The sequence below is a fragment of the Narcine bancroftii genome, chromosome 10 (assembly GCF_036971445.1).
Source record: "Narcine bancroftii isolate sNarBan1 chromosome 10, sNarBan1.hap1, whole genome shotgun sequence".
Classification (NCBI taxonomy): Eukaryota; Metazoa; Chordata; class Chondrichthyes; order Torpediniformes; family Narcinidae; genus Narcine; species Narcine bancroftii.
The window spans coordinates 96,681,205-96,706,677 of record NC_091478.1 but is presented as its reverse complement, the minus strand read 5'-3'; the positions used below and the strand labels follow the sequence as shown (position 1 = coordinate 96,706,677).

Genomic DNA, 25,473 nt, shown 5'->3' with positions numbered 1-25,473 from the left:
TCCCACAAGCAACAATGGCCAAATAATCTGCTTTGGTGTGGCTCATTTTGGGAACAGGTTGGCAGGAGAACAGGGAGAATTTCCCTGGTCTTCCTTGAAATCCAGCAGAGATCTTTTGCCTCTATTTGAAGCGCCCAGCTTTAAGATCAGAGCCAGAGGGAGTGTAGTGTTGGCCAAGGTTTTAAACCTGAATCTAGATTTAATCCAGGTCATTTTGACTCCCCACTAAGCAAATTAACAGTGGCAGATATTGCATGTATTTATAGTGACGAGAAGCAAATTCTGACCAAAACTATGTCTGTCTCAATCCCCAGTCCCAAGACTCTGAGATCTTTCTGCCCTCTCATTCCCAGATCTGCAGTGAAGATCAAGGAAAGACCACTTCTGATAGCTGGAAACTAGTTAACCAACTTTTTTTTCAGTGAAACCCCTCTTTTGTCCTGCCAAACTGGTGATGTAACAAGAGACATTTTTTAGTTAAAAACAGAAAGGAGAATTGTGTGGTTGTGGGATGATATATTAAAGAGCCAAAAAAAAAACTTGGCTTCCGAAGACTTTTACAGAATACCATCCTTTGGAACGGAAGTTTTTTTTTGCTGACAATCTAGTGATGGGATTTATTTATTCCACATTTCTTCACTCTCGCCAAGCAGCAGTTCCTTGCAGAGAAACAAAATTCTTTCCAAAGACAGTCAGCCCATGACCATGAACACAAATGTCACACACAAAAAACACGTACACATTAATGCACACCTAGACACATGGACGTACACATGCATCTTCAGACACACACAAGTGCACAGATACATTCTGGAGCTGTGGAACCTTTGCAATCCGGCATACAATATATCATTCTCTCTTACTGGAGCAGCAGAGGTTGAAGTGAGGTTGAAGAACTCACACTCTGAAAGTCCCAGACACTCTGCCGGTCATCTGTGATGTCTCATAGAGTGACTATGCCCTCTAGTGACGAGATGCACCGGGAAAAAAACCCATTCTTGAGAGCAGTTGCCTTGCTTTCCACCCCCCATCCACTCAACGGTGCCCCTGAGAGCCAGTGGACGCTACCCAACTCCTCCACTGTTTGAAAACTCTCCCCAGTATCATCCACCGCTCGACCTATTCTGTTTCCACTGGCTCTTCGGAATGCCATCCCCCGGCTACTCCGATTTCCCGTTGGATAAAGAATCTACTTCCATTTCGATTCGAACCTGTCAGTGGCTTAAAGTCTGATAATGCCTTTCTTCAACTAACTCAATTCAAACAAAGTGGTCTCCACAAACGATCCATCTCACTGAACTGAGTCCACGTTGAATGCAAGTCTTGCATTCAATTTTAACGTGATCTTTGCAACGTCCTCATTTTTCTTTTAAATATCACTCCTTGAGGAAAGTGACGATACGCAGTTAGAACTGCAGGGGGGGGGGGGGGCTTCCAATTTCAGCTACAATAGGGAAGTTGTTCCATCTTACAGAGACTTTCAACTGCTCCAGCTCCCGCCCCAGCCCCAGCTCCCGCCCCAGCCCCAGCTCCCGCCCCAGCCCCAGCTCCCGCCCCAGCCCCAGCTCCCGCCCCAGCCCCAGCCCCAGCTCCCGCCCCAGCCCCAGCCCCAGCTCCCGCCCCAGCCCCAGCCCCAGCTCCCGCCCCAGCCCCAGCTCCCGCCCCAGCTCCCGCCCCAGCCCCAGCCCCAGCCCCAGCTCCCGCCCCAGCCCCAGCTCCCGCCCCAGCCCGCAACAATCAACGCTCTGTTTGATAGCGAATGTGGCCACAACCGTCACATCTGAATGTTACTGTCGAGGTGCCCTCGTCCCACCGCCCCATGCGAGAATAACGGAAACACGCTCCCTCTCTCTCTGTGCAATCCAGCCTGGTTCAGACACTCTTTAAAGATATAACGGCTGACTTAATGATCGTTTCGTTCTTATTAATGCATTGCTTGTTCTGCCCGAACACAGTTTCTCCAATCCTTGACATGTCGTCCTCACACTGGACGACTGCGGATTCCCTTTCACCCGCACACACGTCCCTCTCTGGAGAACTAGGCTTCACACCCCTCTTCTCCTGGTCTCTCAAACTGCATTTCAGGCACACACTCATTCTTGAAATCCGTGCTGCTTTCCTTCCAGCGCTACATCTCTGCTTGTTTCACCACTTCCTCGCCACGTTACTGTGTCAGATCCTGAAGGGATCAATACGGCACCGCTTCTTTCACACTCATTTTCCAACATCTTCCTCAATGCCCACCCCTCAAGCCTATTTATATCCTCGTTCTTCTCTGCTACTTTCACACTCTTTAATGTCTCGCCGCTTTATGGCACACAGCATTCGAGATCTCAGATTGACGTTTAGCTTCGTATCATCTCTCTTCACTGAATGCCTGTTTCTGCAAAATTCCTGCCAACGAAACATACACAGCCCCTTTCGAATAAGTTGTTTCTGGATGCTTGCAAATATTTTAGGAAAGCGAGGAAGAGTTCCAGGAAAGGGTCATGAAAGCCGCTGCGTTCTGAGCATTCTACAAGATACATCGATTCACACAGCAGCAGTAATCGATTATTCTCACATGAAATTAACGAGTGTTCCAAATGAAACCTGTGAAGCCACACACACACAAGATATGCCAAAACGTATTTAATCTTCTCATGTTTCATCCATCCTGTGTTATCCCAGCCCTCCTCTCATTAAAATTTGAAGATGTAAACACATTATTCACTAGGAAAAAAAAAAATCACAGCATTTCAACGTCTCTTTGCAATTTAATCTGGATCCCCCGGGTCCCAGAACCGTTGCCGAAGCTCGGTCTGTTACATATTCAGAAATTGTCGCGGAATAATTAATCGCGGCGTGAGATAAAATATTAATTTAAAATATAAACATACAATCGGTGGTTCCTGTTCTGAGCACAGTATCACTTCGACTGCTTTAAATTGAGGTGAGGGGAAGGGAGAAGGATGGAGGGGTGGTGAGGGAAGGGAGAAGGATGGGGGTGGTGAGGGACAGGGAGAAGGATGGGGGTGGTGAGGGAAGGGAGAAGGATGGGGGTGGTGAGGGAAGGGAGAAGGATGGGGGTGGTGAGGGAAGGGAGAAGGATGGGGGTGGTGAGGGAAGGGAGAAGGATGGGGGTGGTGAGGGACAGGGAGAAGGATGGGGGGAGTGGTGAGGGGAAGGGAGAAGGATGGGGGGTGGTGAGGGGAAGGGAGAAGTATGGGAGGTGGTGAGGGGAAGGGAGAAGGATGGGAGGTGGTGAGGGGAAGGGAGAAGGATGGGAGGTGGTGAGGGGAAGGGAGAAGGATGGGGGGTGGTGAGGGGAAGGGAGAAGGATGGGGTGGTGGTGAGGGGAAGGGAGAAGGATGGGGGGTGGTGAGGGGAAGGGAGAAGGATGGGGGGTGGTGAGGGGAAGGGAGAAGGATGGGGAGTGGTGAGGGGAAGGGAGAAGGATGGGGGGTGGTGAGGGGAAGGGAGAAGGATGGGGGGTGGTGAGGGGAAGGGAGAAGGATGGGGTGGTGAGGGGAAGGGAGAAGGATGGGGTGGTGAGGGGAAGGGAGAAGGATGGGGGTGTTGAGGGAAATAATTTTTAACCATCTTAAATAAATATCCAGGTACCAAATACTTTTTTAAAAACACACGCACGCGTTCAATATTTTAAAAAGCGTTGCAAAATCACCAGGGCAAAATGACAAAAACGAAAGAGGGGGGGAAGCTTCTCCTACCTTAGAGAGAGAGATCGGGTCAGTTTCTTGCTCTCAGTTGAATGTATAAAAAGAATCGCCAACCCTTCGTTAACAACTGTATGGGATGCTCTCGCTCTCTCCCCTTTTCTGGATGTACCTTGGAATGTGTTCAGTGGATCAGGGAAAGCAACCGAAGCGAGGCATTCTCTCGTGTGTGTGTGTGTGTGTGTGTTTCTCTCGTCAAAATCCTGCAACAATTGCCTTCGTGACACACTTCAAATGCAAAGGGTTGTGGAGAGTGAGAGAGATTGGGAGGAAGGGATAGCTTCAAGAATGGGCGGTCCAAAAAAATCTCTCCTCCTACACGCTATTTTTTTTGGAAAACCCTATTTTAACATCAAAAAGATTTGCCGAGCGATTGCAGCAAGCTCCTGACCAGACTAACCTCGGTTTTTAATCAGTCTGTACAGACGCAAAGCAGTTCTCTCTCTCTCTCAACGCTCTCAAATTGGTTTCAACGGTCGAAGCCAAATGAAACGCCGTTTTCTCTCTCTCTTCCCCTCTCCTGGGAGTCTGCAGTCTGAAAGATGCAAGAAGAAAGAGGCTTTAAATTTTCTCTCTCCAAGACAGACTTGAGATGGAAATGGTCTTTGGGACAAGGGTGCACAGGGACCCAACCAGCAGCGCCCCGGGACAAGGGTGCATAGGGACCCAACCAGCCGCGCCCCCTCCCAAAAGGAAAAGCGCTACAAGCCGACCTCTGCTTCACAAGGAACAGTTCCGTCCAGCCTGGATTCAAACCAGACACTGGCCCTCGCTCGCATTCGAACCAAGTCCACTTATTGCTTGACTCACTTCATGTCTGACTTCTGTTGGAAGGGGTGGACCTTTGAAATAGAATCCATTCGCAGGAACTTCCTCCCCAAGTTGTTTGGAATTGTTCTCCTTCAGCTTGGCCAGTTTTTCTTGGACTGCATCTGTTTGTGGCTCTCCATGTTTAATTTACACAATGCCATTCATGCCCTCTCGTGGCAACCCCCCTCCCTTTGGGAGCCCAGCCACACAGTCCGCTCCCCACCATTAACATTGTCAATGCCGTCCCAACAGGAAAACACTTGGAGATGCGAGAATCCCGCACTAAAAAAAAAAATCACCCTGGAGAGACTCGGTGGGTCAGGCAGCATCCGTGGCGGGAAATGGACGGAGAAAGGCGGGAGGGGTTGGGGAGAGGGGCCAGTAGTTGACAGGAGGACCCAGGAGAGGGGAAGGCTGATGGAGAGTCTGGAGAGGGGGCTTCGCCTCGAAAGGCCCACCTTATTGCCTGCTCACGTTGTGGGTAAAAGGTGGATTGGCGGTTTTCACTGAAAGGCCGATCGCGCAATCCCTTTCACGCAGCTGAGCTTAGCGAGCCGGCTTCCCGGGGCAAAGGGTGCCCCAGCGCCGCCCTCCACTGTGAGGTGGTACATGCGCACCGGGCAGTGAAAGCACAGTCATGACGGCTGAACAGGAGGGTGGGGATTTCGGCGCATCCTTTCTCGCAGATGGGCACTTTAAAAGTCGCGCTCTTCTCTCGCTGGCTGACGGCGTCATAATTGACCGTCCCCCTCTCAAGCCGCTTTCAGCAGTAATCCTTTTTACATAGGAAGTGGGGCAATTTCACTCCACCTTTGATACTACCGCCCTTGGCGGAGGAAACCCGGATCAGATGGACCCGCCTTTTCTCCATTTACGGAGGGAGGTGGAGCATTTTAAAGACAGAGGAAATCTAGCTTTACAATTCAGTGTAAAATGGGTAGACATGAGAATGTAGTCAAAGAGCAGGAGAAATCCCTGCCACACATTGTTCCCACGCAATCTGTAAATTCACTGACAACACCACCATTGTTGGCCAAATACAGGACAGAGATCGAGAATCTGGTTGGGTGGTGCCAGAACAACCATCTTTCTCTCATCTTCAGCTTATTGTGGACTTTGCAAAGGGGAGGTTGGGGAACCATGCACCTGTTCGGATGGTGGTGGAACAGGTTAGTAACTTCCACTTCCTAGGAGTCTATATACCAGAGGACCTCTCCTGGAGCCAGCAGTTCAGGGCAGCTCATGTGACAATAAACTTAAACTTGGTTTGCAAAACAATAACAATATGCTTTTTTAACATGCCCCCTTATAATATTGTGCTGCAAGGAAGCATCTTTGACGATGTAACGTTCCCTCAGCAGCACATGTAACATCAGCCTTTAGAGCAGCCAAAAACAACTTTTTTTTTGGCTATGCCCCCTTTAGGAATCAAAATTAAAAGGCCCCCTTCCCTGTGAAGCAGTCAAGTTAAATTGGTTTCTTCCGCACTTCTCTCCTGCTGACTGCCTAAAAATTATAAAGAATATTTTATGATTCTCCCTCCAACTTTGTTCTCGATGCACTTGCCCCTACTCTCCTATCACTTTTAGTTCCCTTTTTCCTTATTGTTTCACCGTCTAACAGAACCACCCCTATATTCACTCTCCTATCTGCTTCCCTATCAGTCCTGTTCCCTTCCCCCTGCCAAATTAGTTTTAAATTTGAAGGTGGATTCCCATGGAGATAGAAGGCTTTGGGTACGCTGGCCTTTATAAATCATAGCATGGAATATAGGATCTGGGGAGGTGATGTTCAGAGTGTTGGTGAGGCCAAGTTTGGAGTATTGTATGCCGTTCTGGTCTCCAAATTATAGGAAGGATATCAATAAGGTAGAGAGAGTGAAAAGAAGTTTGATGAAAATGTTGCCTGGATTGCAGTATTTTGAATACGTAGAAAGATTGAGTGGACTGGGACTTCATTCATTGGAGCGTAGAGGGTTGAGCGGGGATTTGATAGAGGTATTTAAAATTATCAAGGAAATAGATAGAGTAGCTGTGAATAGGCTCTTTCCCCTAAGGGGAGCAGAGATTGGAACAAGGGGTCATAAGTTAAGGGGCAAAACTTGAGAAGTAATACAAGAGGATGCTTCTTCACTCAGAGTGGTGGCTGAGTGGAATGATCTACTGGAAGAAGTTGTGCCAGGGTCAATTCAGTTATTTAAGATGAGGTTATATGAGTACAGTGAGGTGGGCTCACCTCACTGACAAAAGGCAAAGGAGGAAAAACCCAACACCCAACCCCAACCAACCAATTTTCCCCTGCAACCGCTGCAACCGTGTCTGCCTGTCCCGCATCGGACTTGTCAGCCACAAACGAGCCTGCAGCTGACGTGGACTTTTTACCCCCTCCATAAATCTTCGTCCGCGAAGCCAAGCCAAAGAAGAAGATATGAGTACATGAATGCGATGGGGTTGGAGGGTTATGGGCAAGGGAAGTAGGTAGGTGGAACTCGTGGAGTTTCACGTAAATCGGTGCTTTAGGTGCCATAAGCAAGTTGGCTCTTTCTTGCACTCGACTTGATTATGTGAAACCTTTCTGGGATAGAATCAAGGAACTTATTAAAATTTAAACTTTCACTTGATCCTAAGGTATTTTTATTGGGATATATGAAGAAATTGAGTTTAGAATTAAGATTAGATGAGTCTCAAATTGCTCTTTGAGATTGGCTTTAGCTGGGGCTATAAAATGATGAGTATTCAATGGTGGCATTCAGAAAGGAGGTCTTGTATTCCATTAGAAAAGATAACGTATAATACAAGCCTCGTCTACCAGTGGAAATATTAAACAGGCAGAATACTATTCATAGTCTGAAAATGAGAGGTTATCCATATAAAAGAGATCTGTGGAACTCACTGCGGCATACAGCAGTGGAAGCCAGATCGCTGGGAGTATTTTAAAAAGAATGACAAATATCTCATTAGTGAGGGCGTCAAGGGATTATGGGGGAAAGGCCAAAAATGAGAACTAGTGTAGAGTAGCTTAGTGTAGATTTATGGAACAGACTCGATGGGCCTAGTGGCCTGGTTCTGTTCCTTTGTCTGTGATTTCAATCCGCCATAAATGTCCTGTGGCCCCCAGTGGGAGGCTGTGGGAGAACGACTACTCCAGAGAGATACTTTCCTCCAGAACCTCCCACTTCAAGTTATAAGTGTCACCAACTGAGCCCCAACATGCTCCCTCTCTTTACCACAGCTGCTAATTGTTGAAAGTTAGCATTGTAAATGATACTACTCAATGAATCTATCTTGGCCTGAGCGGTCCTCAAAAATAGGTTGGCAAAGAGAAACTCAGATCAAGGGATTTTCTTGCAGGTGAGATTTATAAACTAAGTGAACAATGAGAAGCTGGAGGGGCTCGGTGGGTCAGGCAGTATCTGTGGTGAGAAATACTCAGTCAGTGTTTCAGATGGAAACCCTTTAATGTGACCAAAGTAAGAAGGGGAGATATCAAGGATATAAAGGGGATGAGGGTTTGTAAATTGAATTGGGGGCAGTTGATCCCCTCTTTGACCTTCACAGAGAAAGATACAGCCCCAACGTCACCTCCCCCAAGTTTGTATTGAGGGCAGTTTGAGATGATAAGGTTAAAAACAGAATAAATGGTGGAGCAACTGAGCTGGTTTCACAGCATCCACAGGAGATAAAGATGTATTACCAACTGAGGATGTTGAAGAAGGTTTCAGGCCGAAAATGTCAGTAATATACAGTATCTTTACCTCCTATGGACACTGAGAAACCGGCTGAGTTCCTCCATCATTTACAGTCTGTTTTTACTGCAATCACACCGCCTGCAGACTTCCATGTTTCACTCTGAGATGATAAGGTACACTGCTTGAATTGGGTTATGGGGCGGGAGGGGAGAGAAAGTTACCTGTACACCCATGGATCTGACTCAACGGTGAGATCCAGGAAGGAAAACAGGCCCTTCAGCCTAAGGAAGCTATCAAGCACATATTTTACACAACCCCTACACTCCTTACCTCATCAGCTTTCCCCCAAATTCACCCCCTCACCCCCACACACTTGGGGCAAGTGACCCACCATCCTGCAGGGCTTTGGAATGTCTGGAATAACCAATATTCTTTGTGGCGAATGTCAAGTCAGTTTTACTTTGGATGTTGAATGAGTTTCTTCGTTGAGAGAGAGAGAATTACTCACCACCCCCCCCCCCCCCCCCCCCCAACACAATGTTCTCGTGCCACTGAGAGTATTTTGTTCACATTCAGGAGTATATACAGGAACTAAAACCTTCCACCCTTTGGGAAGTCAGAGGTCAGAGTGCTGCCAGAGAGCTATTGCAGACACCTTATCAAGACAATAAATATCAACCATTTCTGGTTACCACAGAATGACGGATGGAGATCTGAAATTAAATCCCCTAAGTGCCAGTAAAAATTCCATGATTTACTGCGTCATAAAAGTAGAAATAACTTTCTTTGGTTACTTTAATGATTAGGCTTCACCTGAGCCCTTCCCTGTGACAGTGTGTCTCCCCTCCACTTCTGTGTGACCAACCATATCTCCCCTCCTCCTCCCTGTGAACAAGTGTGTCTCTCCTCCGTGTGACCCCCTCCACCTCCCCGTGAATGAGTGTGTCTCCCCTCCACGCGACCAAGTGTGTCTCCCGTCCACTTCCAAGCAACCGAGAGTGTCTCCCCTCCACCTCCACATGACCGAGTGTGTCCCCTCCATGTGATCAAGTGTGTCTCCCCTCTGCCTCCACGTGAATGAGTGTGTCTGCCATCCATGTGACTGAGTGTGTCTCCATCCACCTCCACACAACCAACTGTGTGTCCCCTCCACCTCCAGGTGATCGAGTGTGTCCCCTCCGCCTCCAGGTGATCGAGTGTGTCCCCTCCGCCTCCAAGTGATCGAGTGTGTCCCCTCCGCCTCCAGGTGATCGAGTGTGTCCCCTCCGCCTCCAGGTGATCGAGTGTGTCCCCTCCGCCTCCAGGTGATCGAGTGTGTCCCCTCTGCCTCCAGGTGATCGAGTGTGTCCCCTCCGCCTCCACGTGATCGAGTGTGTCCCCTCCGCCTCCACGTGATCGAGTGTGTCCCCTCTGCCTCCACGTGACCGAGTGTGTATCTCCTCTGCACAACCGAGTATGTCACCCACCACCTCCAATTTCAATGTTCCCTTTGTCTTGCACTTGCCAATCTGCAGTCTGCCAGTCTGCAGTCTCCATCACTTGCCCTCCATTATGTCCATTATCCTTTACCAGTTCCGAGCCTTCCCACCCTGTCCTCATCGTACTGGCTTTCTCTCCTCTGCACTATCAGCCTTAAAAAGGAGTACCAACCCAAAACATGGACCAGGCTTTTTTTCCACAGATGTTGCTCGTCCTGCTGAGTTCCACCAGTAAAACTTTTTTTTTAGCTCTGGATTCCAGCACCTGCAGTCTCCAACAAGAACTTTGTAATCATTTTAGAATAGAGAAATTATGTCGTTTATTAAAACTTTTTGATTTGTACAACTAACATTGTTAAAACTGCTGATGTGGTTATGGTTTATGGGTTTAACAGTTTAATTTAAGCTTGCTTGTGGCAGTGATTTGACATGTGATGTGAAGGATGTCACATGATAGGAAGTGCTTTGATCATGTTTATAACAGAAGATGATGTTATTTTTAATATATATAGAGAAGGACTGGAGTTGGAATTGATCCCAAGGACCAAATCTCTGAATAAGTGGCCAATCTTACTATTGCTTGGGGCCCATAAACAGCAGAGGGGATGCAAGAGCCTAGCCAGTTACCAGAGGACATTGTTTTAAGGTGAGTGAGATAAAGTTTGGGGGAGTTGTCAGAGGTACTTTTTTCTAAACACAGTATTATCGCTATCTGGAATAGGAGGCTGGCAAGATATTCAAAAGACTTAAATAGTCTCATGGATGTAGGAAAAATAGATGGTTGTGAGTGTGAGGTAAGGAAGAACAAGATTGTTGTGGATTAGGTTTATATTGGTTGGCATAACATTGTGGGCTGAAAGCCCTGTTATGTTCTAACACCTCCCAGTTCTTCCCAAAGAACTGTTTAATTCTTGCATTGATTGAGCAGACTGTGCCTAATATTGTAGTCAGAGCTCTTGTGGTGTTATGGCCATTGTATACTTGTGGTTGTCAGAAGTAGTAGAATGTGTCTGGGGACTGTTTGAACAGTAAATTATTTTTATTACTAATTGCAATAATAAAAATTTTTTTCTCAAATACATTGGTGAGATGAGAACCATATAATAATCGATTTGTGTTGTGCAACATCTTGCCTCGTTGCCACAACATCTACATTACAACCATAACCACCACTCTTTCAATGTTTGTATTAAGTTTTTAGATAATAATACATCGTAGTGTCGCACCTACCTACCTATACAGTGAGCAAGCCGGCCCCAGCAGTCGCGGACTGGAAAACAACCAACAGCTTCTAGCGGGTTTTTAGATGCGGGATGAGTCTCACACCAGATGCCCCATCAGATGCGGGGGTTAAAGGGGAAGGTCTTGAGTAAAGGAGTTCGTACAGAGGCATCGCTGGACTCGGCTCGTTTCTTTCATACTTCTCACCTCCATTGCTCGTTGTGGCACATCTCCATAACATACATACAGAAAAAGGATTGATGCATAACACTGATATAGCTGTAACACAGGAAGCAAACTCATTAACAGAAATTTTATTTTCCCTCGTATAACATTATTGATTCAAGAATATATTGAAAAAAAGAGAAAAGTTAGAAATATGATTATATATAATCCAAGCCCTAAACCATTCCAAAGTTGCATGACAATATAAAGAAAAAGTTCACCATTAGTAAAAATAAGAAACACAAATCTACGAGAAACACATTACATAATTATCATTCCCATTAAAGGTTATGAAAGTAATTCAAAAAGGAGCCCTAAAGATTAGAAATTTTTAAATTTAGAACATTTGTTGAATATCTTATTTTCTCCTAAGTTAAATATGATGTCATATCATGTAACCATTGACTATGAGTGGGCGGGACATCTTACCATCTGATCAAAATTATTCGTTTTGCAATAAGAGAAGTGAAGGGCCAATAAATGACATTGAGGTGAAGACAATTTCACCACCTTCTGTTCAACCACCCCCAAACAAGACTATGAATGGATCTGTGTTAAGTTTGCATTAATAATTATCGATAAAGTATAGAAAACCTTTTTTCAAAATTTGACTAGGGTCGGACAAGACCAGAACATATCAATTAGTGAACCATCCTCAAACTTGCATCTGTAACAAAGAGAGCTAATATTAGGATAAATACAAGCTAATTTAACTTTTGCTCAACTTTATATTGTAGTAGTGAGTGAGAGCCACATCCAGATGATGTATTATTCAACTTAAAAATGGAATTCCAAGAATCTTCAGAAATAGAAATATGGGGGTCTTGCTCCCTTGCCTTTTTAATTTTGTCCAATGAGGTTTCAACAAAGTGTCATATTCAACCTTTTCTGAGATTGTTGAAGATTGTAATTTTTTTTCCATCAAGTTGATAACAGGAACCTGGGAAAGGTTTGATCGTTGAGAAATTCCCTAAATTGCAAATAACCAAAACAAATTAAGAATTTGGTCAATTAAATTTTGTAGAAAGTTGCTCAAATGTTGTAAGATTATTATCAAAAAAATAATTCATAAAAATGTTTAATGCCTAAGCTAAACCATTCCCGAAAAGCAGAGTCCATCAAAGAAGGTTGAAAAATGAAGTTCGATAGAAAAGGACTAACAAGAAGAAACCTTTGGAGTCCAAAATGTTTTTCTTGTAACTGAAACCAAATCCTAATCATATGTTCGACCTCCAGATTATCGATCTTTTTACCAATAGGAAAATGCAAGAACAACCAGATCACTACCAACTCTATGCTCTGTGGCACCTTCTATCCCTACAACTACCCTGGATCTCTGCCTCTAGCGTCTCCTCCCTTCCATGAATCCTCTGTTGGCTGTGGAGTTTCTTCTCTTTCTCACTCTCTTGACTTTTATTGCTACTCATTCTTAAATTGCTTCTGGATATTTGACCTGCTGATGGTTTTCTGCAGTTTTTCCCTCTAGGGTGAGCCTTGACACATTTTGCAGGCTTTTCAGGCCACCATCCATGTCCAACAACCCACCCCCCAAAAAAAAATGAAAATAGTGGCACTGGCGGAGATGTGGCAACAGCGGCATGGCCGCTAGAGTGGACCCATAGCGAGCAGGAAGTAGAGTCACAGCACTCCCATGGGATACAACCACCCAGTCAAGCTGCCGTCAGCTCCATACAGGCTTTAAATGGCCTATAACTGGAGCCAACGGTGGTTTTATTTAAAACTACTGCAACTGCAGGTTCTGCACTCAAGATGGTGGCGCCTGTGATTGGCAGCAGCCATGAGGAGGTTACAGACTCCGGAGGACTGGCGCAGGGCATCCGAAAATGAGGAGACTGCCCCTCATTGGAGAAGGAGAAGCAGAGGAGACTCAGTAGAATTTCTGGTGTAATTTTGTTGAATGACAACATTGTCTGACTGGATTAATGCAACCTAGATTGTATACCTAAAATGGATGAGAGGGGGGGGTGGGGGGGTGGTTTGGGAGGAAAGGGGGGGGGGGGAGAAAAAGTCACTGTATATGTGTGAAAAGAAATAGTGTATATCATGGCTAATGTGATTTATGGTGTGAAAAATAAAAAAATTTAAAAAAAAAAAAAAAAAAAAGAGAAGGAGAAGCAGAGGAGATGATTGACAGGACGGGGACCACGACAGCGAACCAGTAAGGGGGGTTTGAGGCTGAGGAACACAGGTGGTTAGCTGTTGGTGACTTGAGACGAGAAACCCACATAAGCTGTGGGCTGCTGGCATCTGCGGTCGAGGGATTCACCCCAGGCTGCGGACAGGCTGGCCAAAGGGGTAGGTATCGGAACTGTGACGCGAGAGGGTGCCAAGGGCGGTAGGGTTCCTGATCATGTTTGGAACTAGAACTCGGGCTGCTGGACTTTGTGTGGCTGCAGGAGTGTGCTGGAAGTGAATCCATAGACACAGGGTGACTCTGAGGGAACTGCCAAAGGCGAATCTGATTGCCTTGTGGCAGACAAAAACTAATTTTGTGTAATACTGCACTGTCTTTATTCCGTGACAATAAATTGAATCTTGATGATGATCTATACTTTGACCCATGTCATCCATACCAACTCGTGGTTATTGCTGCAAATTCCCTTTCCCTATATTGGATCCCTGTGCCCTTTTCCTATCCATGGCTAGAGCTTTCAATGGATATTGCGAGACCTGCTGAGTTCCTCCAGCATTTTGTGTTGTTTCCTGTCCAAATGTTATTTTACTTGTAGTTTTACCTGTCAAAACACAAATGCTGGAGGAACTCAGCAGGTCTCGCAATATCCATTGGAAGCTCTAGCATCTGTAGAAAGTAAAGATATATTACTGGCATTTCATGCCTGAGCCCTTCCTCAATGTATCAATGGGGGGGAAAAAAACAGGTATCTGAATTAAAGGCTGAGGAAAGAAAGGTGGTAGAATAGGAGAGGGAGGAGTACAGGACAACAGACAAAAGGTGATAATTGGACATGAAAGGTGAAAATTGATTTGGACTCTGAAAGGAGACAAAGGGAAAAGTGGGGGGCGGGAGGGTGAGATGGGGAAGGAGATGGGTGGAGAGTGTCCAGCATAAATCAGAGTAGATATTAATGGCATCCAGTTGGAGAGTGCCTACATGGAATATGAGGAGTTGTTCCTCCGATTTGTGGGTGGTCTCAGTCTTGCAGGCACGAGAACATGGACAGTCATGTCGGGAAGGAAATGAGCCAGGGAATTGAAATGAGTTACACTGGGAAATCCAAGCCATTGCAGCTGTCCCTGTACCTTTGAGTGCTTGTCTTTAGGCTCCTGTACCTTTTTCCCAATGGTAGCAGAGTGGTGGGTGTCTTTGAGGATAGAGGCTGCCTTTTTAAGACACTGGCTCGTATAGATGTCCTCAATGGAGTGAAGTCTGGTGCCTGTGATGTCACAGGCCGAGTTAACAACCCTCTGGAGATTTTCTTTGTCCTGAGATTTGGTGCCTCCATACCAAACAGTGATACAGCCAGCAGTATGCTCTCCTTGGTACACCTGTAGAAGTTTTCGAGAGTCTTCGGTGACGTACTGAATCTCCTCAAGCACCTCACAAAGCATAGCCGCTGGCGAGCCTTCTTTGTGATTTCAACACATGGAGGCTCCAGGGCAAATTCTCAGAGATGTTGACACCCAGGAATTTGAAGTTCTTGACCCTCTCCACTACAGAGCCCTCGATAAAGACTGGATCTTGTTCCCCTGACTCCCTCCTGAAGTCCATAATCATCTCCTTGGTTTAGCTAATGTAGCTCTCTATTGTTCCTGAAGTGTGATGTCCTCAACAATGCTCCAAGCCCTTGACCAGATTCTCAGATGTTGTGAGAATCTAGTCTCACCACCCACTCAGGGAGTGTAGCAGGGCCTTCAGCCAATCTCATCCATGCTGACCAAGCTGGCATTCAGGGCTTGTCCCATTTGCCAACATTAGCCACATTTCATCTGAACCCTTCCCATTCACATTTCTGCCAAATTTCAAAATTGTATCCACTTCTATTGCTTCTTTTGACAGCTCATTCCAGATACACTGAGTGAGGAAGGTGCCCCACATGTCCCTCTTGGATCTTACCCCTCTCAACTTCATTCTACAACCTTTTGTCTAGAATTAACTCCCCACTATCAGCTCCAGGTTCCCTTTTAAAACCACACTTTTTCAATGTGTTGTTTTTCCCAACATAGGATTTAGAGCCAAATTTGACCTCCCTTCATGTGTATTATGCACATGCACACGCGCTAAAATCCAATTGCAAAATTTGTCAACTTTTATAAGTGGTGCCTAACACAGTCATCAACACAATTCTTGCACGAACCGGAACTGTGAACATTTATTGAATCTATCCTTCCTTTTTGTGTAATATGTGTGGTATTATTGTAGTTGGTGTATGTTGTACAACAAGTAAGAATTTTGGTGCATCTGTACATTGTACTGGTGTGTATGACAATAAACTCTCATTGAACGTACAGTGAAAAGTTTCACTCTTACCTTAAAATAAAGGAGTTTTTAAAAGCCAGATTATTTATGAGATGCACATCAGGAGGTCAGATTAATTATCAAATGTCCTTTGAAGGGACTCTGGTTGAGTTCCCAGTTCTTCCAGAGTGCCCCTCGATGGGGGGGGGGGGGGGGGGGGGGGTGAGTGGGGTGCTGTTTCTTGTAATGACATCCTGTCTGAATGTGGGCACTCAAGGTGTCCATACAATAGTCAGTCTTTTCCTTGCAAACACATCCCAGCTCACAAAAGATCCTGGGCAGCATATTTGTGTAACAAAAAAGCTCATGTTACTCATCAGATCAAAGCTATTGAGCTTTTTATAACCCACTGTTAAAATACACAAGCTCCTTGGTTGCTGATGTCCAGAAAGGTTGTCAGGATATTTATAGGAACATAAAGACCATCACATTCTATTTAACTATGTAGCTGCCTTAATAGCATAATTGCTTCCATCTGCAACAAAGGCCTTGAATCAACAGCTCAGTTAGTTCATTCTGCTCGATAACAGCCACCACCGAGTCTGTGGACACTGTTGCACCCTTCTGCTCTGCCAGCCCCCCTCTTCCCCCCCCCCCCCACCCCCCATAGCCATCCGATAGTCTGAGAATTCACTAAATCTCCCTGTCCTGGCAACCAAGAGAAAAATCATGTGCAAATACAAATGAAATTGTGCTTTTCATCTGCTAATGAGACCACAAAACTTTGAAGGATGTATCGGTGAACCCTCTGACTCTGAATGTCAACTCGTGCTCATTTGGTTAAGAAAGACTTTGTTTGGCAGTTGGCTGTAGGGAGGAAGGGTGCAACATAAGATTTCAGATTTATTGTCAAGAGTACAGGCATGACATTACATAGAACCCAGAGATTCTTTTTCCTGCGGGTAAGGCAGAATTACCACTTATTGGTAGTGCAAAATAACTGTACACAGCATACACGTAAACAGATAAAGAAATGTAAACAAACTACAAAAAAAAACAAAGTGCAAAAGTCAGTCCTTAAATGAGCCCCTGATTGAGATTGTCATTGAGGAGTCTGATGGTGGAGGGGTAGCGGCTATTCCTGAACCTGGTGGTGTGAGTCTTGTGGCACCGACACCTCTGGTTAAGTTGGGTGACCAATGTAAGTGCAGAAGGCAGAGCCCAGGGTTGTACAATAGGGAAGCAGCCCTTTAGCCCATCGAGTGGAACATGAAAGTCTGTAGACACTGTGATTGTAGTAAAGCACAGACCTGCTGGAGGAGCTCAGCAAGTCTCACAATATCCAGAGGAGGTAAAAATATATAGTTGATGTTTTGGGCCTGATTCCTCCTTCAAGGTATGAGTGAAAAAGCAAGGAGGCATCTGAATTAAAAGGCTGTGGAAAAGGGAAGACTGGCCAAGGGGAAGAGTACAAACCACCAGACAAAAGGTGTTAATCAGATATGGAGACACCGGAGAGGGGAAAGGGTGAGAATTGACTGGGGAAGGGGAGTTGGTTTTGGCTTTAAAAGCAGGCATGGGGGAAAAGAAACAGAGCTAGAGCAAAGGAGTCAAAGGGAAAGATTAGGGGGTGCTAATGGAAACCAGAGTAGTTAATTCACTAGAGTGTAGAAAAATGAAGAGAGAACCCTTAGAGACACATGAAATTATGAGGGATATCAAGAGATATCAAAAGCAAGCTTTTCCCACTGAGGTTGGGTGACACAACTAGAGGACATGGGTCAAGGGTAAAAGGTGAGATGTTTAGGGAGAACATTGGGGGAAACTTCTTGATGATAAGAATATGGAATGAGCTGCCAGTTGAGGTGGTGAATGTGATCTCAATTTTTACATTCAAGACAAATTTGGATAGGTACCTGGATGGGATGGGTGTGCAGGACTATGGTCTGGGTGCAGGTCAATGGAGGTAAGTAGAATAATAGTTGGGCATCAGATTAAATGGACTGAAGGGCTGTTTCTGTGCTGTAATGTTCAATACTGTACACCGATCCCATTCTGTTCATGATCTGTGTGCTGCCAGACTGAAGCCTTTTTATATAGCTCTGCCTCTCTCTCTCTTCCCTTTTCCTTCTGTCTCCTTTCACAGCACCAAAAGCAATTCTCACCTTTTCTCTTACCGTATCCAGTTTGCACCTTTTGTCTGTTGGTCTGTACTCATTCCCCCTCCCATTCTTCCTCCTTTCTCTCCCCAGCTTTCATTTCAGATACCTGTCTATTTGACTCATACTCTGAGGTCCAAAATGTTGGTAATATATCTTTACCTCTTGTGGATGCTGCGAGACCGGCTAAGATCCTCCAGCATTTGTGTTTTGGCTACAGTCACAGCATCTGCAGACATTCATGCTTCTATCTATTCACCCCACATTCCCATCAACTCCCCCTAGATTTCACCCGTGCACCAGGCGCTATTTGCAGTTTTCCAATGTCTTTGGGAGATGGGAGAAATCTTGCAGGGAGAAAGTGTAAGGTCCACACAGAAAGCTCCGGAAGCTTGGATGTAAGGAGTTGAGGAACCTCTCCACCACTGCATCACTTTACTGCAGTTGGAAAGAGTTCAATTGTTCTTGCTTTGTCTGTATGAGGATCTGAAAGGGAAGGTAATGGGCTGGATGGGCGACTGCAAATGTTCCCTACTCGAGTAATTCTTAGGGACACGTGCGCACAAGTAACATAAAGGGTGGGTAAACTAGGTCTTCCAAGACTGGATAGATATAAATATCCATGAACATCCTTAACTTTGAGAAACTGCTTCCAGGAGGGCTTCAAAAATTAGATTGCACCAATTTTAAGGCAATCAGCAAATGAAAACTGGAATTAGAGGTTGGTAGGTACTTAGAATGAGCTGCCAGGGGAAGTGGATATAATTGTAACATTTAAAAAAACATTCATACTGGTACATGGTTAGGAAAGGTTTGATATGTGAACCATATATGGGCAAATAGGTCCAGTGTGTTTTGCATGGACAAGTTGGGCAGATGGGCATATTTCCGTGCTGTAAAACTCAGTGACTCTAGGAGATTGTTTTACATTATGAGCTATCGTCATCTGATAAACGTCCAGTGAAAGGATCATTTACAAAATCCGTCAGAAAAGATCCAAAATTTGCGGGAATGAGAAGACCTTGGAGAAGGAGTAGGTGACCAGATGGCATTCTCCTTCAAGCAGCCATTATTGGAGACAGTTTGGCTGAGATTCCATCCTCTGAACCAGGAGGTTACCACATAACTCCGATAGTCTGGTGTTCGACAGGTTGGAAATATTGACAGTTTGACATCTGGCTCACCTTATAGAGATTCTGACACTTCCTGCTAACCCACCCCGGTCCTAGTTACCCCAGTCCCATCCTAAATGGTAGGGTCTTGTTCTTGTACTTCCTTCCCACACATGAGAACCTCGTACTCCCACTCATTTTGCAGGACCCCCATATCCATGCTCTCACTTCAAACTGTCGAGCTCCGCATTCCCATTCCCTTAAAGGTTGGGTTCAAGAAATGTAGTATGATGTAGTGCAGTGTCTTAAAAAAAAAGTATTAAAAATGCATAGTGTAATGGAATTGAATAACATCCAATCATCCAGATTATTGGAATTTACTCCCTCAGGAATATCTCAGCAGTTTTGTTGTTGAGTCTGTAGCACCCTTCTGACATCATGTGTAGCACTGCTATTTCTGATAGAATATTCTGTATTTCATCAATTCCCCATATTCCATATCTTTAGCCCCTTTTCCACTGGCATCCTGTCCCAGGAATTAACTGGGAATTTACTGGGACAGGGTTCAGTGGAAAAGGAACACTGTCCGAACGCCAGTGTCAGATGATGTAATTTCATGCCGGGGATTAACTGCTTCTACCCCTACTTGTATCCCCAGCATTTGCTGATGCCGGCGTGCTGATAAAACCAGTGGAAAAGGTACAGCGGAAAGTCACCTGTTTCCAATTGAAGGTAGAACTCTCCGATCCCCGTGGATGAGTTATGTTCAATGGAAAAGCAATTAGTGTCCCAGCTAAGGGTGGCCCTATAGAAACAGCACAAAGGGCTTCCTATCCCGGGACACTGCACAGCCAATTAACTGGGATGCCAGTGGAAAATGGGCTGAGGAGATTTCCAACCCTTCCTCCTTCGACCCCCCACCACTTTATATGCCCAAACCTCACTCCTAAAAGACTTGCTCCAGAATCATTTGCTTCTGTCCCCTTTTAGCTTTTCACTTGCAAGATCTGAACAGTACCAATATTCAGTTTCTGCACATAATTACCCCTTAACTGAGGTGACTGTTAAAAGTTTCCACCTTGCTGAGTCTGGAGTGGTGTATAGACCAGACGAGATTTAACAACAATGCAACTGCTGTTCATAAATGCCATTACTGAGAATAATTTTGTCTTAAATTCCAGTTTCATTTAATTACACAAATTTAAATTCCCCAGCTGCTGTGGTGGGATTTGAAATTGTGTTTCCTAATCAATGGTTCAGAACTCTGGCTGCAGGTCCAGCAGCTTTCCCATGACCTGGACTGTCGTATCCTGTAGTGGTTTTAACCACAACCATATAACCATATAACCATTTACGGCCATTGATAGTGTGCAGAGCTCTGGGGATTCTTGTGTGCTTTTCATAAGAAAAAGCTTATGAAATCCGAATATATTGACAAATAATGTTCAGAACATAAATTGAAGCAGGCACAGGCCTCCTGCCACTTTGCCATTCAAGATAATGGCTGATCTTTTAACTCAGCTCCTTACAGACTGAAAGTAAACAGACTTGTTGCATCCTGGCTGGTTTGGGAACTTGAGTGCCCAGGTATGCAGAGGCACCAAACTTGGCCAAATCCATCACTGGCTTTAACCACCCCCCTCCTCCCCCCCATCCACTAAAGATATTTACATGAGGTGTTGCCTCAAGAAGGCAGCCAACATCATAAAGGGCCCTCATTACCCTGGTCACAACCTTGATTCACTGCTGCCTTCAGTCAGAAGGTACAGAAGCCTGAAGATTAGCACTTCCAGGTTCATGTTTTTATTCAACGGGCAGACTCTTGAACCTCTCTGTACTACCCTAACCATACCCTAACCATACCCTAACCATACCCTAACCATACCCTAACCATACCCTAACCATACCCTAACCATACCCTAACCATACCCTAACCATACCCTAACCATACCCTACTCTTGGGCCAGCATAAGATGATCTGTGAAATTCCCCCCTTTTTTATCCTTGCATTAACTTAGGGTGGCATGGTTAGCGACACACTAGTGCCAGTGACCTGGGTTTGAATCCCACATGGTCTATAAGGAGTTTGTATGTTCCGCCTGTGTCTGCCAGGATTTCCTCCAGGTGTTACGGTTTCTTCCCACCCTTCCAAACGTACCGGGGATGTAGGCACCTCTTAGCTACCCAAACCATAATCTACTCTATGACCACAAATACAATCTATCTACACTGCTGAAACATTTTTTTTCTTGCACTGTAACTGTGAATATTAATTTATGTAGCAATATTTTATATTTATCTCTTTTTATACTAGGGTAATATCATGTATGCCATTGTAGATGCTGGATCTTGTATGATTGTTTGGCTGCAGCAAAATAAATTTCAGGCCCATGTACTTTGCGACAATAAACTGAAACCCACCAGCTAGAAGAACAAGGGCAGCAAAAGCCCTCCAAGCCACCCACCATCCTGATTTGGAAATGTATCACTGTTCCTTCACCATTGCTGGGCCAAAATCCTGGAACTCCCCTGCCTAACAGCACTGTGGGTTCAACAAAAACCTCACTGTCTGAAGCATTCATGAAGGCACTTCCTCAAGGGCAAATGGGGAGAGGCAATTAAATGCTGACTCCGACGGTGAAGCCCACATCCCTTGAAGAGAAAGAAAACAACTTTCCTGCATCCTGTAGCCCACAATTCCCTCAATGTCTCATTCTCTGAATCTCTTGCTTCCTGCACCAAATTCAGCCAAAGAGTTTGGAGACCACATGCTTCCCATGTCAGATCTGCAGTGGGAAGACTGTCTCATCCAAGGGAAGGTCCTGAGAAGAAAAACCAGTGCGAATATTCTGTGCAGTGTACAAAAGTGCTGGAGACACTCAGCAGGTCACACAGCAGCCACAAGAACTAAAAGGTAACCAGTGTTTCAAGTCGGAGCCCTGAAGCAGGAATAAAAATGTGGAGGGAGGGGTGGCAGGTAAGGGGAAGAGCACAAGTTAACAGGTAAAAGGTGGATACAGGTGGGAGGGTAGAAGAGGAAGAGGTCAAGAAGTGGTGGGAAAGAGGGGCAAAGAAGGGTAGCTCTCAGATAGAAGGAAGGGGACACACCAGGGGAGGGTGTTAACAGAAATTGGAGGAAAATAATAATGCTGTCTGATTGGAGACTGCCGAGACTAAATACAAGGTATTGTTTCTCCGAGTAGCCTTGATTTGGTAGTACATGGACAGGCATGTCGGTGAAGGAATGGGTGCAGAATTAAAATGGGAGGTCCCTGCTCTTGCAGTGGACAGAGCGAAGGTGCTCAACGATACGAGAACTTAACTCTAAGGGAATAGATAAGATAGAAGGGAGGTTATTTCCACTGGCAGGAAACGGAACCTCAAGATTTGGGGGGAATAAATCTAAGACTGAGGTAATGAGGATCTGCTTCTCCCAGAGGACAGAATCTGTTCAATTCTCACCGAAACAAGCAGATTTCATTAAATGCATTTAAGACACATTTAGATAGAGTTTGAAGAATAGGCGAATTAAGGTCATTGGGAAGAGCCATTTCACTTTTGAATGGTGAAGCAGGCTCGATGGGTTAGATGACCAGCTCCTGCTCTGTATCTTGTGTTCTCTCACATTTATTTGACACAGATTGATCTTGAATTCCAATCCTCTGACATCTCTTCCATTAGGTGGGGAACACTTTCCTTCCCCTTGTGCATTGATCAATGAGTTGGGGTTTTATGACCATGTTATGGTCATTTCTCAGCTTGTCTACGTCTGATTTATTACATTCATTCTCTTAAATAGGCATGGTGAATTGGAACAATGAAATAGTATCCCAACCTTAGAAAGTATTTGGAGGTGTTTCTGACTGTGCTGAGGCTAACTGCTCGAAATTGGAGGCCATCTCTGTGTGGTCAGAAATAAGGCAGTGCTTCCTTACAAAGAAAGGAGATTGTCTCTTAATGGCCTCCTAACAGGTTTGAATTCCTTTTTACAGCCACAAGAGTATTTCTGTAGTAAATCACGAAAATCTGTTTAAAAAAAAAACACAAAATGCTGGAGAGGTTCAGCAGGTCAAACAGTGTCCTTTATGTAGCAAAGGGAAAGATACAGAACTGATGTTTCGGGCTTGAGCCCTTTGTCATAGTATGAGAAAATGCCGGCAAAAGGGGGAAGGGGGTGGCAAAGTCAGGAGATAATAAGTGGATGAGGGGGAGAAGTGATGGCTGGGTGGGTAAGGAGAAAGGGAGGGGAGAACTGGAAAGATAGAAAGGAGGAGGGGAAAGAAAAGGCAAGCAAGTTTAGCAGAAAGTAGAGATCAATTATGGTTCTTAGACTACAGTGTCAGAAAAATTGCAGAAAAAATTAACATAATTACTGCTCGTGTGGTTGTTGACACTGGGCGCCTTTTTAGTCTGTAAGTACCTGAGTGAAACAGCCCCAGTGGTTGAACGTAGAGTAGAGGGGATGCCTGTCAATGAATTTTTCTGGTACGATTTCTGCTTCCTCCAAAAAGTTGCAGGGGTCCTGCAGGATAAGTCGCGGGCAGGAATTGACTCAAAGTTCCTTTTTAGACTCTCCATGTAGCGGCAAAATTCCTCGATTGTGCTGTTACGTGCCTACAGTCTAAAAACCATACATGTTAATGACATTTGACTGGAAGGTGCCCAGACAGAAGGTAAGGTGTTGTTCCTCCAATCTGAGGGTGGTCATGGTGAGATAGTGCAAAAGTCTGGGAGCGTGACTCAGAATTGAAATGGAAAAGTTCTGCGCCCACCATCTTCATTCACAGGCCAGTCTTAACCTTCATGATTTTGTGGGAGCAAGAAAGGGAGTAGATGGCAACTTTTTTTTGCTAATTATTTGGTGTGGTCTGTCGCTATGTTGACTTGTACGAGCATGCAGTTGATCCCATGTGTGGGTGTGTATGGCATGAGCACAAGTCTACATGAACCTGTATGTACTCTATATTTTAAAATACAAAGATTCCAGGTGCAGGAATCTTGAGCAAACTATTTCTGAAGGAACTCGTCATGTCAGGCAGTATCCATGGGTAAAAATGGTCATTCCATCTTTCATATTGGGACCCTTTATGTCTCTGTGTCGGTACACCTGTTTGTCGTTTTTGTATGTGTCCTTGTATGTGCTTTGTTTTTAATTTAACAAACCCCTCTGTCCCATGAAACCCATGCCACCCAATTAACCTACCAGCCCCATATATTTTGAAGTGGGAGGAAACAGGAGCACCCGGACAAAATCAATGCAGGACATAGGTAGAGCATACAAACTTGTTGACAGTGCCAGTTTCGAACCTGGGCCACTACACTATCGATGCCATCCATTTTGTGTGTGAGGGGTTGCATGTGGATTCATATGTAATGATCTTTCCACATTGCATCACACTGTCAGTTAAAGCAAGCAAAGAAAGGTTTGGAGGATGGGAAGGATTTGGAAAGGATACAGAAAGATTATCCAGGATTAGAGTGTCTGATCTATAAAGAGAGATTGGACAATCTTGGGTTCTTTACTCTGGAGCCTCAGAGGCTGAAGGAAATGATCTGAGGGGAAGAATATAAATGAAAGGAAGTGTATCTAGGGCTGGCAGAATTATTTTTGCAGGGGAAGACTGGGGTCGAATCCCGCGCTGTCTGTAAGGAGTTTGTACGTTCTCCCCGTGTCTGTGTGGGTTTCCCCCAGAGACTCAGGTTTCCTCCCACTGTTCAAAACATACAGGGGTTGTAGGTCAATTGGATGTAATTGGGCGGTACAAGCTTGTGCATCAACATGGCCTTTTACCGTACTGAATGTCTAAATTTTAAAAAAGCTTAATTTAATAGAAAATCTTCAGTTGAGATGAGAGGGAGGTTTAAAAGAAGTGTGTGAGGCGTGTTTTTCCCCACAGTAGTGGATGCCTGGATGGGGCTGCCAGAGGTGGTGGTGGAAGCAGATACAATAGTATTTAAGAGTCTTCTAGAGGGACACACGAATGTGCATTGAATGGAGGGAAAGGCCGAAGAGAATTAGTTTAATTTGATTCCATGTTCATAGCAGACATTGTGGGCCAGAGGGCCTATTCCTGTGTGGTATTGTTCTATAAGAGGTCTCAGTCCTGAAAAAATTATCTGTTTCTCCTTCTGCAGCACTGCCTGACCTGCTGCATGTTTCCAGCGTTCCCTATTTTTATTTCAAATGATAACTGCAATTCCAAATATGCACAGAACTGCTTCATCAGACTCAATGACATGCAGCACAAGAGTTTTAAGCTGTGGTTCATTGTCACTGATCCAGGAGGTTGGTGAAAACCAATAAATTAATAGTGTTCCAACAAATACTTCGGAAAGCACTGCTTTTATTTTGATTGTGGAAATGATTTTTCTTTGGCATGTTGCCTGCTGCAGTATTTTGATCATTACTTTATATCCACTCCACCATTTAATAAAAATACGTCTGATCTTTTACCTCAAAACCCCTCTACCCATATCCCTTGATTCTCTAAATATCCAAAATTCTATTGATCTTTTGTCTTGAATGTACTCGGCAACTGAGACGCTCTTTAAAAGAGATTGGAGAGGTTTTTTTTAAGTGTTTGATGTTCGGTGCTCTCTGCGAGAGGAGGTGTGGAATTAAATAC

General features: G+C 45.0%; 1 protein-coding gene and 1 long non-coding RNA gene across 19 annotated transcripts in view; one reads left to right on the top strand and one right to left on the bottom strand.

The window, feature by feature from the left end:
• The window catches only part of LOC138745024 (cadherin-11-like), a 193,918-nt gene extending 188,747 nt beyond the window's left edge, over positions 1 to 5,171 (bottom strand). For 4 of the 18 annotated variants that reach the window (XM_069902048.1, XM_069902050.1, XM_069902053.1 and 1 more), the window contains exons 1-2: positions 4,985 to 5,166; positions 4,117 to 4,251 (exon numbers count right to left, since the gene is read on the bottom strand). The gene's annotated coding sequence lies outside the window, so the exon portion shown is untranslated. The other 14 variants (XM_069902047.1, XM_069902063.1, XM_069902057.1 and 11 more) reach the window with 9 other exon arrangements.
• LOC138745026 (uncharacterized) lies at positions 5,139 to 11,077 on the top strand. The gene is made up of 3 exons (XR_011345915.1): positions 5,139 to 5,695; positions 10,205 to 10,338; positions 10,887 to 11,077. It is a non-coding gene; the product is annotated as an uncharacterized lncRNA (long non-coding RNA).
• Positions 11,078 to 25,473: the final 14,396 nt, after the last annotated feature.